Source organism: Phascolarctos cinereus, unplaced genomic scaffold (genome assembly GCF_003287225.1).
Source record: "Phascolarctos cinereus isolate Bilbo 61053 unplaced genomic scaffold, phaCin_HiC Scaffold_3;HRSCAF=262, whole genome shotgun sequence".
Taxonomy (NCBI): Eukaryota; Metazoa; Chordata; class Mammalia; order Diprotodontia; family Phascolarctidae; genus Phascolarctos; species Phascolarctos cinereus.
This window is the reverse complement of record NW_027555736.1, coordinates 184,319,679-184,331,996: the sequence shown is the minus strand read 5'-3', so window position 1 is coordinate 184,331,996 and position 12,318 is coordinate 184,319,679. Positions and strand designations below refer to the sequence as shown.

At 41.7% G+C, this 12,318-nt stretch overlaps 1 long non-coding RNA gene across 1 annotated transcript; it reads right to left on the bottom strand.

The window, feature by feature from the left end:
* Positions 1–3,985: 3,985 nt before the first annotated feature.
* On the bottom strand, positions 3,986–10,047 carry LOC144456331 (uncharacterized). The gene is made up of 2 exons (XR_013485405.1): positions 7,818–10,047; positions 3,986–5,383 (listed from the first exon to the last, which is right to left on the bottom strand). It is a non-coding gene; the product is annotated as an uncharacterized LOC144456331 (long non-coding RNA).
* Between the last annotated feature and the right edge of the window lie 2,271 nt (positions 10,048–12,318).

Below are 12,318 nucleotides of genomic sequence, written 5' to 3'. Positions count from 1 at the left end.
GGCAATGATATGGGAGTGATTTACTCTTTCCTTTTAGGCAGGATTTGAGGCAGAATTAAGTGACTTGTCCGTGGTCACATGGCTAGAAAGTATCTGAGGTCATATTTGAATCTGGGTCTTTCTGGTCTTTCTTACTCTAGGCCCAGTGTTCTATCCGCTGCATCACCTAGCTGTTCTATACATACATGTACATTCATACACATATACATACATACACACGCACACATACATATTTATATTTACATCTATGAAATGAGATATTGGTAAAGCTCTTTGCAAACCTTAAGCACCAGGCAGTTAGGTGGTACTGGGGATAGAGTGGCAGGCCTGGAGTCAAGAAGACCTGAGCTCAGATCTGACCCCCGACACTTTCTAGCTGTGTGACCCTGGGCAAATCACTTCATCTCTGTTGCCTCAGTTTCCTCATCTGTAAAATGGGGGTAATAATAGCACCTAATTTGCCAGGTTGTTGTGGGGATCAAATGAAATAATATTTGTAAAGTGTTTAGCCTAGTGCATGGCACACAGTAAATGTTGTTGTTGTTGTTGTTATTATTATTATATTAATATCTAGCTGCTTTGGTGTCTTCGACTGTAAAATGAGGATAATACCAATCGCACCAGCCTCACAAGGTTATAGGGCAGCTAGGCGGCGGGCCTGAAGTCAGGAAAACTCTTCCTGAGTTTGAATATGGCTTTAGACACTTATGAGCTGTGTGACCCTAGATAAGTTACTTGGCCCTGTTTGTCCTCAGTTTCCTCATCTGTAAAATGAACTAGAGAAGGAAATGGCAAACCACTCCAGTATCTTTGCAAAGATAACCCCAAAGAGGGTCATGAACGACTGAACACCCACACCACAAAGTTATTACGAGGATCAAATGAGATAAATATTTGTAAAGCGCTTAACAGAGTGCCTGGCACATAGTCGGTGCTTAATAAATGCTTGTTCCCTTCTCTTGTTCCTCTCTATATAAACGGTAGCTATCATTGTCTCTATCTTTAGCTATGTGTAGGAAGGACACGGTCAAACTGGAATACATCCAGAGGAAGGTGAGCAGGGTGGTGACAGACCTTCGGACAATGCCACATGAAGATCAAATAAATGAACTGGGGATGTTTAGTCTGTACAAGAGAAACCCTCAGGAGACTGGGGGAGGAGGAGACGTAGTTGCTGTCTGTGAGTATTTGAAGGGGTGTCATAGGGAAGAAGAATTAGGTTTGTTCTGCTTAGCTCAAAGAACAGAACTAGAAGTAATGGTGGAAGTTGCAGAGTGCTAGATTTCAACTTGATCTGAAGAAAATTACCCAGTGGAGACGTCCAGAAATGGAAAGGGGCCCCTCGGGAGCCTAACCCTGGGGAGCTTAGAAGGAAGCCTGGCTGCTCACTTGCCAGCTCTGTTGTAGGCTGTCCTGGGACTAGAGGCTGAGGCTACTTCCCCTGTCCACACCTCCTGCCCATTTGTACCTCCTTGCTCATCTCACTGATGGCTTAACGCTTTGGCTCAAAAGCTGCTTACTCCACACAAGTGGCAGCCGTGGCACCCACAGCATTCGGTGGCAACTGTCTTATTGCTATTTATCTTTCCATTTTCATCATTGTGGACATTGTGTATAGTGTTATCTTAGTTCTATTTACTTCTCTTTGCATCTGTTCATACAAGTTCTCCAGGGCTTCTTGTTATCTGTTATGGTCATCATTTCTTAAAACAGTAATATTCCATTAGGGGCAATTAGGTGACACCATAGTGTACAGAGTGCCAGGCCTGGAGTTAGGAAGACTCATTTTCCTGAATTCAAATCTGGCCCCAGACACTTACTAGCTGTGTGACCCTAGGCAAGTCACTTCATCCTGTTTGCCTCAGTTTCCTCATCTGTAAAATGAGTTGGAGAAGGAAATGGTGAAGCACTCCAGTATCTTTGTCAAGAAAACTTCAAATGGGCATGAAGAGTTGGACACAATTAAACACAACTGAACAAATATTTCATTACATTCATGTACCATCAGTTGTTAAGCTATTCCTCATTAGAAGGGCATTTGCTTTGTTTCCGGTTGTTTTCTACTAGGAAAAACGCTACTATAAATATTTTGTTTGCATGGGACATTATTTTTCCGTCGTTGATCTCTTTGCCATACTTGCCTACCTGGCTACCTCTTGGCCAATGGATATGGACATTTCAGTCACTTTCTTAGCATAATTCCAAATTTCTTTCCAGATACAAGTAAGTTTTTTATGTGGAAATTTCCTCTTCCTTTCATCCACTGTCACTGAGTCCTTGCTGTTTCCTATACAGGACATGCTGTTTCCTGCCTTCATGACTTTGCATGGGCAGTTCCCCCTGCTTGGGATATGCTCCTCTTCATCTCTACGTTTTAACCCTAGCTCTCTTCAAAACTCTTTCCACACCTCTCACGAGAGGTTCCTGATCCACCTGGCTATTAACGCTCCACCCTTTGTATATCCTGACTATTTACCTGTGCACAGGTTATTTCCATTAGTTAGAATGTAAGCTGTAGGAGGACAGGGACAGGATTTTTCATTTGTGTCTCCATTACCTAGCACAGTTCCTGGTACAAAGTAATTGCTTAATCAATGTTGGCTGAATTGAATTCTGGTCCTTTCCTTGACCATATCTCCTTCACACAGCTGGAGTGAGACACCGGACCCTAGACACATTGGAAATTTAGAATAACGATTAAAACAGTAATTCTTTTCCTCTGTATACTCCTAAGGCAAATGAGAAACTTAGAGAGAGAGGAGCAAGAAAAATTCATTGGCTTTGCTGTCAGGCAGCTCAGCCTTGGGCTGCCTGGGCCCGTTTGGGCCACCTGCTTGGTCAGAGCGTCCTCTGCTGTCATTGAGGAGTTCTGCAGGCAGAATCCAAGGAGGACCCTTTGGTAGAAAGTAGAGATGGAGGGCCCTTGGAGGGGTGAATTTCTTTCCCTTTTTTGTCACCCATTCACATCGTGGGTTTGAAAAGAGGATAGGCTGGATGAATTTCTCATGATACCAAGATGAAATTTTTAGTTTCCCTTCTTCTTTGGAGAAACATAGGCAACTCCAGTCAGTGCAGTGAGACCATGGTTCATTGGACCAAAGACGAAGTGTGCTACCCAACGTCATAGAGAGATGATGGTCTCGGGATACAGAAAGAGATACACATTTTTGAACATGGCCAGTGCAAGAATTGGTTTTCCTTGGCAATGCATATTTATAACAAGGGTTTTCTTTTTTCCTTTTTTCTTTTCAATGAGGGGAGATGAGTGGGAATGAGATTAAATAAATGCTTGAAAACTGGGGAAAAAATAGAATATAGGTAACATTTTAGCATAATAGACCACTGGGCCTGGAGTCAGGCAGACATATTCCTGAGTTCAAATTAGGCCACAGACACTTACCAGCTATGTGATCCTGGGCAAGTAACTTAACCCTCTTTGACTCAGTTTCCTCATCTGTAAAATGAGCTGAAGAAGAAAAGGGCAAACCACTCTAATATCTCTCCCAAGAAAACCACACATGGGGTCACAAAGAGTCAGAGAGGACTGAAACAACTCAATGATAAGGAAGCACTTTAGGCCACAGGGCAAAGATACTCAGAGAGCTGAGAGGGACCTTTGGGGTTACCTACTCAACCCCTCAATTAACAGATAAGAAAACTGAAGCCCCGAGAAATTAAACAACTTCTCCAAGGTCACACAGTTCTTTTGTGGCAGAGACACGACAAAAACTCAGTTTTCCTGATTCCTAACCTCTTTGCATCACACTGTTATGTCTTCAGCCATGACTTTAGCTGAATTTTCATCCAACTAATCTGGGAATCCTGACAGTATCATTTCATTTACTGGGGTCCCTGAGGGCTTGGAACTGTTTTCTAAACTTTTCAGCTACTGAATGGAGGTGTTGGGCATGGGAAATACGTATTCACCTGCTATGGGGGTATAAATCCTTGGCCTCTGAATAAATGAAAAAAGATAGACAGATGATTAAGGTGGATGGATAGATAAATAATTTATTAAGTGCCTACTATAATAATAAGTGTTCCAGACACATGCTAAGTACTGGAAGAAACAAATAGAAGCAAGCAAGACAATCCCTGTTTCTGTCCTCAAGGAGCTTATATTCTAATGAAGGAAGACAATATATAAAGGGCAGTTGGAAAGAGTGGTAGTTGATGGATAGATAATTTGGAAATAGTGGCTAGGAAGTAATATGGAGGACTAGTTTCAGGCAAGATAAGATGAAAGCTCACTGATCAGAGCCCAGGGTGGTTCCAGGAGTAGAAACTGAGTTTCTGGTATAAAGAAAGGGGAGTAAGGAGGTTACAGATGATGGTTAGAACATAGGTAACCTCAGAAATACATTAATTAAATGTGTTAAGTGATTACAATATACTGAATACAAATATAAAAGTAAAGACAGTCTCTTCTCATGAGTAGCTCATATTCTTCTTCTTCTTCTTCTTCTTCTTCTTCTTCTTCTTCTTCTTCTTCTTCTTCTTCTTCTTCTTCTTCTTCTTCTTCTTCTTCTTCTTCTTCTTCTTTTTTTTGGAGCAGCTTATATTCCAAAAGGGCAGACAACTTGTTAGGGGAGTGGTGGGCTAAGAGCTCTATATGGGTATAGAAAGTTTGGAAGATGATGAATGGGACCATAGGGGAAGGGACTGACACACAACCTCCAGGGGCAACGGCAGTTGATTTGATCTTAATTCCTGAACCGGACAGGGAGGAAGAGAGAGAAGGCAGTTGGGTATTAGCTGGACAGTAGGGGAAAAAAAAGCGAAGCCAGACTAGTTCTTTCCTGAAATAGTGGAGCAGGATAGAGCATTCCCGGCAGATCCAGTCACTGCTCCTAATTACAAAGCAGGAGGCTGAGGTAGATTGCCATCAACCTCCACCACAGCCCAGATGTGGTCTTGTGGCTCTCCAGTCATCCCCCAGACCCCCACCATCACCCCCAGATTTTTTCTCTTTTTTGTTTTTCTTGCTCTACCATAAAACCATGAGCAATGTCACCTACTTCTGAGATTTCAATTACTGTGTCGTTTGATGATAGATCAATCGATGGAAAGATGGATCAATGGATGGATGGATGGATGGATGGATAAATAGATCGACAGATATAGTGGATCAAGAATTAGTAGATATGGGATTGAGACTTAACTATTCCAGTTATTAGCACTATGACCTGTGCTGGACTTGGAGTCAGGAAGACCTGAGTTCTAATTCTGCCTCAGACATGTAAGCGTCTTAGCTGTGTGACTCTGGGCAAGTCACGTAACTTCTGTGTTCCATAATTTCTTTACGTGTACAATGAAGAGGGCTGAACTCAATGGTTTCTCTGGTCTCACTCAGCTCTAGATCTGGGATCCTATGATCTACCATCTGTAAAATATAAACAATAATACTTGCATTATCTATCTCAAAGGGGTTTTGTGAGAATCAAATTAAATACTATATGTAAAATGTTTTATAAATTGTGAATCCATCTGTGAATGTGATTCTTATTATTTATCTTGTTCTCATCTTTCTTGATGGAATTATGAGCTCTGGGACAAGTAGCTATTCTGCCATTATTCCTTTATATATGATCTTTTGTGGCCAGTTGCACAGGTGGATAACATGACTGTCTTTTGTAATTGAATTAAAGTTTTAGGAAGAAAGCTCATCTTCTGAGGGCTCACGGAAAACTTCTTTGGGACAACTCCAGGGGCAGATAGGATTATGGGGATGACAGAGACTGCATTTGACTCCCTTACGGTTTTGATTTCTTCTCTTAGACATCGACTTTGTGAAAGCTTTTCATTCACACGGCTTGGAGATTAGGGGTTGCTGTTAAATTTTTATGGCTTGATGTTTTGTCCAAGTAATTGCGGACAACAGTTTTGTCTGTGATGATTGGGTCTGGGACAGTTTGTTTGTTAAATCCTCAAGGAAATTTTGAGGTCTGTTTTTATAGCATGGAGTCTTGCTGTCTCTTGGTTGGTTTATGAAAGATTGTACCACTTCTGATGTATAATTCTATCCATCAGGCTGTGTCTTGCTAGGTATTCAGTAGACACTAAATTTTTGTAACCTGCAATGATGTGCTACACACATTCTACTATTCCTTATAATAATAATAGCTAGCATTATATGGTGATTTAAGATTCACAAAGCACGTTACATATGTTATCTCATTTGACCCTGGGAGGTCAGTGCCATTATTATCCTCACTTTACAGTTAGCCAGTCAATAAATTAGGCAACTACTGTGTGCCAGGCACTGTGCTCAGGATACAAAAAGAGGCAGAAGACAGTCGCTGCCTTCAGTGAGCTCACAATCTAATGGGGGAGACAAAAAGCAAACAAATATGTACAAACAAACTATATACAGGATAAATAGGAAATAATTAACAGAAGGAAGGCATTAGAATTAGGAGGAGTTGGGAAAGGCTTCCTGTAGAAGGTGGAATGTTAGTTGGCGCTTGAAATAAACAAGGGAAGGGGGCAGCTAGGTGGCGCAGTGGATAGAGCACAGGCCCTGAAGTCAGGAGGACCTGAGTGCAAATCTGACCTCAGACCAAACACTTGACACTTACTAGTTGTGTGACCCTGGGCAAGTCACTTAACCCCAATTGCCTAAAAAAAAAATTAAAAATAAAAAGAAATAAGCAAGGGAAGCCAGTAGGCAGAGATGAAGAGGAAGAACTTTCAAGGCATGGGGGACAGAGAAAAGGCCAAGTGCCAAGAGATGGAATATCTTGTGCAAGGCACATTAATTAAGGAGGCTGGTGTCACTGGATCAAAGAGTCTGTGGTAGAGGGTAAAGTATAAGAAGATTGGAAAGAGAGGAGGAGAGTAGGTCATAAAGATCTTCGAATGTCAAACGGAGGATTTTGTATATGAGCCTGGAAGTGATAAGGAACCACTGGAGATTATTGAGTGTGTGTGTGTGTGTGTGTGTGTGTGTGTGTGTGTGTGTGTGTGTGTGTGCGTGTGTATGTGTGTGTGTGTGTGTGTGTGTATGATGGGTGGGGTGATATGGTCAGACCTTCACTTTAGGAAAATCACTTTGGCAGCAGAATGCAGCATGGATTGCAGTGGGGAGACATGAGATGGGCAGACCCACCAGCAGTAGCCCAGATGTGGGGTGATAAAGGCCTGTACAAGAGTGGTGGCCGTGTCAGAGGGGAGAAAGGGGTGTATATTTGGGAGATGTTGTAATGTGAAATCAACAGGCCTTAGCAACACATTTGTTATGGGGGAGTGGGAGATAACGAAGAGTTGAAGATGATACCTAGGTTTTGAGCTTGGGGCACTGGAAAGACGGTGGTGCCCTTGACAGAAATACAGAAGTTTGGAAGGGGAGAGAGAATGAGGGGCAAAGGTAATGAATTCAGTTTGGGGCGTGTTGAGTTTAAGATATCTAAGGGATATCCAATTCAATATGTCTAATAGGTAGTTGGGAATATGAGACTGGAGGTAGGTAGAGAGGTTAGGGAAGGAGAGGAAAATATGAGAATCATTAGCATAGAGATGATAATTAAATCCACATGAGCTGATGAGCTCACCAAGTGAAGTAGTATAGAGAGAAAAGATAAGAAAACTGAGATGGACAGAGGTTAAGTGACTTGCCCAGGGTAACAACACGTGTTACCTGTCTGAGGAAGGATTTGAACTCAGATCTTCCTGTCATAAGGTCCAACAATCTATCTGCTATACCACCTAGCTGCTGTTTGTGTAACATGGATACAGAGCATGCACAAATATTCCTTGCTTGCTTACAGCCAACCACATCTATTCCTCAGTATTTGGGTGCCTGAGGAATGATAAATTACCTGGTAGCTTCCATCCATATGGTGACCCAGTGCTGAAGGAGCTTGGCCTTTTGGGATGACCTGGTAAACTTGACTACTCTGGCCTTATGACAGTGGCTATCAATGAAAAGAAGAGATGAGTTTCTCACTCTGTCTTGTCCTTTGATTCTCAAGAACCATGTCGTAAATCAGACTTCCAGGGAGGGAATGGGAAGGTCTGGTAGCCCCTTTCCACTTCAGCATCATGGAGACCCTTCCCCCATGGTAGCTCAATCAGGGGACCCAACTTGACCCTGACTGCTTGCATCTGCCTTTTCTACTTTTGTATTTGTTCTCTCCTGATCTTAGGTGAATGAATTCTATCTTGAGCTGGATTTGTTCACTTGGAGGGGACCTTGTGAGTCTGAGAAATCCAGAGGTTAAGTGACCTTGGGCAAGTCATGTAAGTCGCTCTATGCCTCAGTTTCCCCATCTGTGAGAAGGATATAATCATAGTATCACTCCTTACAACAACCCCTGGAGTCATTCAAAGCACTTTGAAATTCGCAAAGGGGAATTGGAGGAATATAGTGGAAAGAAATAGGTAAAACTTAGATTAGCCCTGGAGGTAAAAGAGAGAGCAGCAGACAGCTGGGGCAGAAAGTAATGTGGTGTAGTAGACAGCACAGGGCAGCTTCATGGCCCAGTAGATAGAGTGCTGGGCCAGGAGTCAGGAAGACTAATCTTCAGCAGTTCAAAACTGACCTCAGACACTTACTAGCTGTGTGACCCTAAGCAAATCACTTTATCCAGTTTGCCTCAGTTTCCTCATCTGTAAAATGATCTGGAGAAGGAAATGGTAAACCACTCCAGTATCTTTGCCAAGAAACCCTCAAATAAGGTCATGACAAGTCAGATGTATCTGAAACAACTGAACAAAAACAAGACAGATCACTGGATTAGGACTCAGAAGGCCAGGTTCTAAAGCTGAGCTCTGTTAACACGCTTCTCCGGTGACCTATGTTTTCTTATTTATAAAATGACCAGGGTTGGAACTAGATAACCCTTAAGATCCATTTTTGGTTCTGTGGTTCAAGGAAAAGTGCTTTTTGTTTCTTTGTTTTGTTTTTAACATACCAGGAAGCACGTGAGCATGTTTGCATGTAGGTGGTAAGGAGCCAATGATGCATGATTTAGAGAGGATGAGGACTGCTGGAGCATGGAGACAGCATCGCATCATGGTAGGGCACTGGACCGGAAGTCAGAAGGTAGGGAGAAAGGGAGGGAAGGAAAAAAGCATTTATTAAGCACCTATTGTGTGCCAGGCACTGTGTTAAACCCTTTTTAAAAAACAAATATTATCATATTTTATCCTCTTAACCCTGCAAGGTAGATGCTATTATGATGTCCATTTTACAGTTGAGGAAACTGAGGCAGAGAGAGGTGAAATGACTTGCCCAGGGTCACACAGCTAGTAAGTGTCAGAGGCTGGATTTGAACTCACTGTCTTTTTGACTCTAGGCCCAGTGTTCCCTATCCCATGTGCCATCCAGCTGCCCATAGGACATGAATTTAAATCCTACTTCAGATGCTTATTAATTGTGTGACTCTAGGCAGTTTACTTACTATTTTTATGCCTCAATTTCTTCATCTGTAAAGTGGGGGAGGGCAGAGGGTTGAATTTAATGACTTCTAAGATTCCTTCCAGCTCTAAATCTAAGATGCTATGAAGAGGCTGGAGTGAGAAGTGCAGGTAATAGTAATAATCTTATATAGTGTTTAACATACATCAATTCATTTGGATTTCACAATGACCTTTGGATGAAGGTACTATAGTTATTAGTGTCACTAATTTAAAAATGAGAACACTGAGGCTCAGAGAAATTAAGTGATTTGGCTATGGCCACTTGAGGCAGCTGGTGACACTGTGGATAGAGTGCTGAGTCTGGAGTCAGGAAGACCTGAGTTCAAACCCAGCTTCAGGCACTTGCTAGATGTGTGCCTGGGCAAGGCACTCAACCTCTGTTTGCCTCAGTTTTCTCAACTGTAAAATAGGGATAACAATAGTACTTACCTTGCAGGATTATTGTGAGGCTCAAACGAGATAATATTTGTATAAAAATAAAGTGCTCAGCACACAGTAGGCACTTAATAAATGCTTATTCCCTTGTATAAAAGGGTGGGATCTGAGTCCAGATCTTCCTGGCTCCAATTCTAACACTCTCTCAACTACTCTTGCTGTTATATGTTTATAGCATTTCTTCAAAAAATTTTTTTTTAATGAACAAACATCCATTTTCTCTCCCTCTCATTTTCCCCTCTCCCCCCAAAGAAAACCCAAATCCTTGTTACAACTATGCAGAACGAAGCAAAACAGATTCCAACATCAGCCTTGCTGAAAACCACACGTTTCATTCTGTACCCTGAATCTATCACCTCTCTGTTAAAGAGGAGGGTAGCATGCATTCATAGCATTTCCAGGTGGAACTTGGAATTCGTTTTCCAATAGAAATAAAAGCATAATGGATGCTTCGTTTCTCTAGCATAGTTCAGCTGTATTACGGGTTAAATAGACCTTTGTGGGTTGGCCTGGAAACGTAGCAACACTTCCTTGTGACATTGTTTCGATATAAAATGTGCTAAATTTCTGGAACAAAAGCTGGAAACTGCTTGTAGTTTAAAAAAACCCTGAAAATTCAATCAGCTAAATTTCATTTTAATCCTATAAATTTCTTGAATAGTTCATGCTAACAGTGGAAAAGGATAGCCCTGAAAAAGGAAAGCTGTGCATAATCACCAATCTTTATTTTTTTAAAGCTTTTAGCATAAATCTCATCCTTTAAAAATGTTTATGTGTTGGCTAACAAGTAGCAACACTGATTTTGAGTTTCATGTCTTTTCACCATTTGCTACTGATGCAAATAAACAAGGAAATAGCCCCGAAATGTCCAGTGACAGATACAGACAAGAAAGGAGAGTGAATTTTTTACAAATGCCATTATGTGTTCAAACTAGATAGTAGCTTTCAGTTACTAAATTTTAAAACTGTACTAAGACTTTTGGGACACCCCATATTTAGCCTAAGATACTAAAGATGTTATCGAAGGAAACAAACAAAACATTGGAATTTTAAATCTACGCTATTCAGTTGTTATGGATTAAAAATGCCCCAAATATCCAGTTTTGCAGAGAGCCAAATTATGTGTACAATCTAGCCAATAGCCCAAGTTATGGAATGTTAAACATTCTGGTTTTACTCTATCTGCAGGGGGAAAAATACCCCAACAAAAAACAAAGCCTAAATCATAGCATTATGGAGCCGTGTGTGTGTGTGTGCGTGTGTGTGTGTGTGTGTATTTTGGTGATGGAAAGGAAGAAACAGTAGAGGGAGAACACCATTGCTACTGTTTGTGCTATGGTTAATCAGCTTTGAAAAAATTATTTTTAATATCTTGCTTCTGCTTATCTCTACATGTTTAAGTTATTTGGAAATAAAAGTGGGGCATTGACTTCAAGGACCCAGTGTATGGGACTAGATACATTAGAGTAATTTTTTTTTCTTTTTGCTGAGGCAATCGGGGTTAAGTGACTTGTCCAGAGTCACACAGCTAGTGAGGGTTATGTGTCTGATGACCGGATTTGAACTACAGTCCTCCGGACTCCAGGGCTGGTGCTCTATCCACTGCACCATCTAGCTATGAGAGTAATTCTTAGGAAGTTTCTTTCCCTTCTGTGAACAGTTGGTTTTACATTTTCAAGGAAAGGAAGAGTTTTTTCTTCCCAAAGGGTAGTGGCTACTTGCCTACTCAGTGGCCACTTAGACTATGGGGTGGACTTGGACACATCCTAAAGGATACAATTATAGGAGAAAGAAAACTGGTTTCCAAATTGAGGGCTTCTGTAAGATTCTCTGCTATGTAATAACTATGTGATCGTGGTCAAATCACTTAGTTTCTCTGAGCCTTGGTTTCCTCATCTGTAAAATGGATATAGCCTGGTTGTGTGACCCTGGGCAAATCACTCTCAGTGCTGTGAGAGACTCTGCAGGATATAAGTTTTGGAGCAGTTGTATTGGTAGAGGTAGTTTCCTCACTTGGGAGTTGCCAACATCAATGAAATAACAGATCTAGTCCAAAAAAAGGGCATAATAACACTGGCACTGTAGATAACATGGGGCTAGCCAGGGAGCCAGGAAAGCCTGGATTCAAATCTTGTCTCTGTAATGTGCTAGCTGTATTGGCTTTCTGGTTGTTCAGTTGTATCTGACTCTTCATGACTCCATTGGGGGTTTTCTTGGCAAGGATACTGGACTGGTTTGCCATTTCCTTCTCCAGCTCATTTTACAGATGAAGAAATGGAGGCAAACAGGGTTGTGACTTGCCCAGGGTCACACAGCTAGTGAGTGCCTGGGGCCGGCTTTGAATTTAGGAAGAAGAAATCTTTCTGACTCTAGGCCCAGCACTCTATCCGCTGTGCCACCTAGCTGCCCTTGTGACCTTGGATTATTGACTTTGGATGTCACTTAATCCCCATTGCTTCTTGA